This window comes from Galeopterus variegatus, unplaced genomic scaffold (genome assembly GCF_000696425.1).
Source record: "Galeopterus variegatus unplaced genomic scaffold, G_variegatus-3.0.2 Scaffold2064, whole genome shotgun sequence".
Taxonomy (NCBI): domain Eukaryota; kingdom Metazoa; phylum Chordata; class Mammalia; order Dermoptera; family Cynocephalidae; genus Galeopterus; species Galeopterus variegatus.
This window is the reverse complement of record NW_007728175.1, coordinates 278622-284176: the sequence shown is the minus strand read 5'-3', so window position 1 is coordinate 284176 and position 5555 is coordinate 278622.

Genomic DNA, 5555 nt, shown 5'->3' with positions numbered 1-5555 from the left:
CCACGCGGCCCGCGCCTCTCCCGCAGCCCCCGAGCCCCTCCGCGGACAGCCCTGCGCCTCGCTGCGCTTCCCTGGAATGCCTTCCCTCCAGGACTCGTCCCCTCTTCTGTTCCCCGCCTGCACCCACCAGGGCCGGTACTTGTCCTTTGTCCCCAATAGCAGTCTGTACACACCATATAAAGCACTCCCTCCCTTAAAACCTTCTGTGGCTCCCCATTGCCGGAGGGTAAATCCCGGCTTTCCAGACCCCACCAGGAGCCCTTGCTGGCTGCTTCCTTTACTTGCCAACGCCTTTGCAAAGGCTGGTCCCTCTGTCTAGAACGCCCTTCCCTGTCTTCTTCCTGCCTCCCGCTTGGCTTTGAGACTCAGCTCAGGTCGTCACCTTCTCCCACTGCCCTCCTGCCCGGGCTTCCCTCTCTAACCACAGACGTCAGCTGACACCATAGTGCTCACTATTCTGCCTGCCACTTCTTGTTCATCTTGTGTCCCCAGCATCCAGCCCAGCTGTGCTGCAAGGCACAAAGGAGCCAGTGCCTGGCACAGAGTAAGTGCTCAGCTAATGTCTCCTATTAAAAATTCACAAAAAAATCACATTAACATTTCACTTATAGGAAACAAGTGCAAACTAGCCCATAGAGACAGAGAGCAGTTCAGTGGTTGCCTGACTACAGGTGTGGGGAGGGGAGAGAGGGCACGAGAAGATTTTGGGGGTGATGAATATATTCCTTATCTTTTTTCTTTTTTTAAATCCTGGCACTATAACTTCAACTCTCTCTAAGCCTCAGTTTCCTCCTCTGAAAATTGGAATAAATAAAAACACATCCTAAGGTATTATGAGGATTAAATGAGAAGCAAATTAATACTTAATAAATGGCAATTATTGTTAAGCTCATGTCATACTATATTGTAGTATGTACCAGTTATTAACATTTTAATGTGCTACTTCCCAGTAAGATATTTGCATTTTTACTACCAGATATTCATTATCGAGAGGATTGATTGTGGTGATGATACCACAAGTATATTCATATGTCAAAACTCATCAAATTTTGGGCCGGCCCAGTGGCGCACAGGAGAGTGCGCCGCTTGGGAGCGCGGCGGCGCTCCCGCTGAGGGTTCGGATCCCATGTGGAGACCGGTTCCCGCTCACTGGCTGAGTGCGGTGCGGGCGCAGCACCGAGGGTTGTGATCCCGTTGCCAGTCCCCGGTACGGGCGCGACAGGAGGGTTGCGATCCCGTTACCGGTCAGTAAAAAAGACAAAAAGGAAGAAAAAAAAAAAACTCATCAAATTTATATTTTAAATATGTGCAGCTTATTGTATAACATGAATAATGTACCTCAGTAATGCAGTAAAAAAATTCACAAACCCATTGACATAGCAATCCAAGTTCTCAAACTCTATGCTATAGAAATAAAAGCACAAGTACATTTAGGGGCAAGCAAACTTTTTCTGCAAAGATAATAAATATTTTTGGCTTCACAGGCCATGTGGTCTCTGTCACAACTTTTCAATTCTGCCATTGTAGCGCAGAATTCAACCATAGTTTATATGTAAACCAATGAGTATGGATGTGTTCCAATAAAACTTTATTTACGAAAACAGGCAGCCAGCCAGATCTGGCCTGTGAGCCACAGTTTGCTGACCCTGAATATAGATGCATATATCCATGTATATGTGTGTAATGTAAGCCATATCAGAAACGAGCTAAATGTCTATCCACAGGGGATTAACTGAATAATTTATAAAAAAAATCCACACTGTCGAAATCAAAGTGGCTTTTGAAACAGTTTCATTCTTGTGTTTTGACATGGAAGACATTCATAATAGATCTTTTCAAATATTTTATTATAAAAATTAAAAAATATACAAAAGAGTTGGACAAAATTTATAGTTAGCACCCCAAGTACTCACCACCTAGACTCTACCATTAAGTTTTTACTATTATTATTTGTAACATGTATCCATGCATCTTCCATGATTGATTTTTAAGTGAGAAGAAAGCACTGTAAGGTATACGATATTAATTCCGTTTTAGTACAAGAATGAAAAGACTGAACTACATGCATATATACATTTGTGAAGTCTAGAAAGAAGTATCAAAAGAGATGCCTGAACTCTTAATACTGGTTACCTCAGGGGAGGTAGAGGCGATTATTTTATTTCTCTGCTCACCTCCATATCGAATTACTTGTGAAAATTATCAAAGCCCTAATAAGGAATTTTTTAAATGCTACTTCAGTAAGAATGGAACTAACAATCTAGTCCAGCTCTTGACATCTCCATAAAGGGAAACTGAATCAGAAGGAGAGTCTCAAGCTGCAAGAGGTGAGAGCATCCTCTGAACCCCACCAGGGAGTATTACCTGGCCAGTGCTTTGAACCCAGGTACGTGTGTGCACACAAGAATAACGACACACCCACAGCCATACACATGTGAGTGCCACCTCCACGAGGACACACTCAACTTCCCATCTGCCCCATCCCAGGGAGCAAATGTATCCATGAACCCGCTGGGTCTCCATTACCCACAACAGCTTCTCCTGAGGGGCGTCCCCAGGACCTGGAGGAGGTGCAGGACCTTCTGGTCCCTGCTTATTCACATGGACACCTCTATCTTCCAGAGTCCAATCAAAACCATTTACCCAACCTCAGGCCCCACTTGCATTCAGCTTCTTCCAGAAGGATCTATGGCCCCCTTCTTATTCCGACATTCTGTTCCCACAACAAACATCTACGGGAGCTACTCCAGGCCAGGCACTAAGACACCGAGGAGCACCAAGGAGCAATATCAGAGTGAGTTGGGGAGGGGAGGTAGGGAGGGGCTGACCCTGGAGGGGGCTGCTTGGGTCCGGTGGGGGGTAAGTGGTGGTTGCAGTCTGTGAGGGTGCGGTAAGAAGGATCTCTAGGAGGGCAGGGAGGGGGGACACAGGTCAGGAGGGTCCCACAGGTCCCACATGTGCAGGGACAAACTGTTGACCCCCAGCCAAGGCCCCCAGGAAGGGAGGAGTTGAGAGGGGCTCCGCTCCCACCTCGCCGCCCGGCCCGCTGCCCAGGGGAGCAGGACTGGGGATGGGCATTGACAGTGACAGCCCTCCTCCCGTCCCCTCCGGTCCTCCTCATAGTCTCCCTTTCAGTGAGTGCCTCGGGTATTGTTCCGCCTTTGTAAAGAGGGGGATCGAGTAACGAGGCTGGGTGGGTGGGCAGGCGGCCCAAGAGGCCTCTTCTCTCCCAGGCAGCATCTGCACAGGGGCCGGGCCGTTCCACCCCCCACCTCTGGCTTCCAGGGAGCGGCTGTTGCCATGGTAACAGGCCTGGCATCCCATGGCCCCTGGGGCGCCCTCTGCACCACGTCTGCCAGAAGAAGGGCCCCCCGACTCCTTTCCACCCTGGCGGGGGGCGGGGGCCGCAAAACCTGGCTCCTAGGCCAGTCCCAGCAGCGGGACGTCCCCAGCAGTCTGGCTGCCAGCAGAGGGGGCAGCGCCAGAGCCCCGCCTCCCACAGACACCCTGCCGCAGGCTTGGGGCAGGGCCAGGCCTCACTACCGTCCATGTGCCAATGCCTCTCGGGGCCACAAACACAGAAATAATGTCCCCATGTCCCTTGGGCAGCTGTGAGGATTGGGGCGGAGGGAAGGGACGGATGGGGGACTCACAGTATACTGGGAGGAAGGGTGGACAAGGACTCTGGGCCTACACAGCACAGCCTCCAGCCTCGTCCCAGAGCTGCTCCTGAGTCCTGTGTGCTATACGGAACAGAAGAGGAGAACGGCCTCTGGGCTGGGGAAACAGCCCAAGCAAAGGCTCAGAGGGATGACTTTGCAGGGTGTTTCTGAGGAGCAGTGAGGGCAGGTGTGGGGCCTGGTAGGACATGAACAGGTGGGTGAGGGCCTCTGCCTGGAAAGGCTTCCGCTGCCATCCCCGGGAGCATGAGCTTCACGCTGGGCAATGGGAAGCTGCCGCTGACATTTGGAGAATCTCCATCAAAGCTGGGTTCTTTGTTCAAAGGTACCATGCTCCTGCCTGATGTCCTTGAGAAGTGCAGGGTCTTGTAGCAGCACCTCTCATGGCTCTTGTGGGCCAAGTGTGTACTATGAGCTGGGCACAGGCTAGCTGCATCTCCACAGATGCCCAATCCTCCAGGTCCTCTCGAAGACTGAGGGGCTGGGTGCATGCATGCTGGTGACAGCATCTCCCTCTCCTTGTCCTCTCCCAGCTCCAGCACAGTTCTGAGGGGAGCTGAGCACTAATGACAGGATGTGTGGGAAATGATGGTCCCATTTTCTCACCATAGCCACCTCTACTGCCCCAGCTCCTTCCTGAGTCCCCACCACATGCCAGGCTCTGCAACAGGCAGGTGTTGACCGAGCTGAACTAATTGGTCAGGAGCCCTTCCTCTGGTGACTGTGAAAGGCAGCCTCACAAAGTGGAAGAGCCTGAATGTCAACCCCAACACTTATGAGTACTATAATCCTGGGCAAATACCTTGAGTTTTCTGAGCCTCAATTTCTCATCTGTAAAATGGGTACAGGATTCCTTGTAGGACTGTTACAGGGGTCACTGTAAAATGCCTGGCCCAGGGCCCACTTGGCTGACAGGTCCTCACAGTAGTTTCACTAGTTTCCTAGCCTCTCTGAAGTTCTAGGACACTAATTCATTCGCTAAGCTTCTTGAGCAGCTACTAGGGTGCCTGGCCCTGTGCTGAGCGTTCACGTGGAGTCTGAGTCTGAGTCCTCCAAGTATTCCTAAGCCAAGGAGGCAGGAACAGCTGAGGGAGAGAAGGGGAATGTCAGTCTCTAAGGGGTCCTAGAACAGGGCCCCTTGCGTGGCCTGCAGGTGGCACTTGGGTTTTACCCACAGAGCTACCCAGGAACAATGATACTTTCTAAGGAGGTCCCAGGGGGCACCCTAGATAGAGTGATGGGGTGATAACACCCCTCCCGAAGGAGCACGGTGGCCTTGTGAAATGAGTATGGGGTCTGGAGTCAGACAATGGTAAATGAAGCACTTAGTAGCTCTATGCCCTTGGGTATGTCACTCTTCTCTGAGTCTCAGTTTCCCCACCGGTGAAATGGGGATGCGGAGCATTCCCGAATTGCTGAGAAAATACGATGAGGTCAAGTGTGCAGCACGATGGATCAGAAGCAGGTGTGCAACACGTGAGAGTCGTTAATTTCAACAGTAAGATCATCTTCCTGCTTTACAGAAAAGGAAACTGGGGCTCAGGGAGAAGAGCCCAATGTCACATACAACCAGTGAAGAGGCAGAGGCTCCCCTTGAACTGTCACTGAGTACAAGGCCGAGCCTTTCCACGAGTGGCGGTTTTAGAAATGGTCTTCCCACCTTGGGTAAAAAAGAGTCAACTCAATATGGGGTATGGGCAGGGGAATCTTTCCGCAGACTATCCCGTCGCGGGGCGAGTTTGCGCAGCAAGGGAAGGCGAAAAACCGAGTGGAAAAAGGTGAGCAGGCAGACGATGCCGCCCGTACACCCCACCCCGCCGGACCGCGCCCGCCACGGGCGCCCGGGCGCGGCGCCTTTAAAGCCCGGCGGGGGCG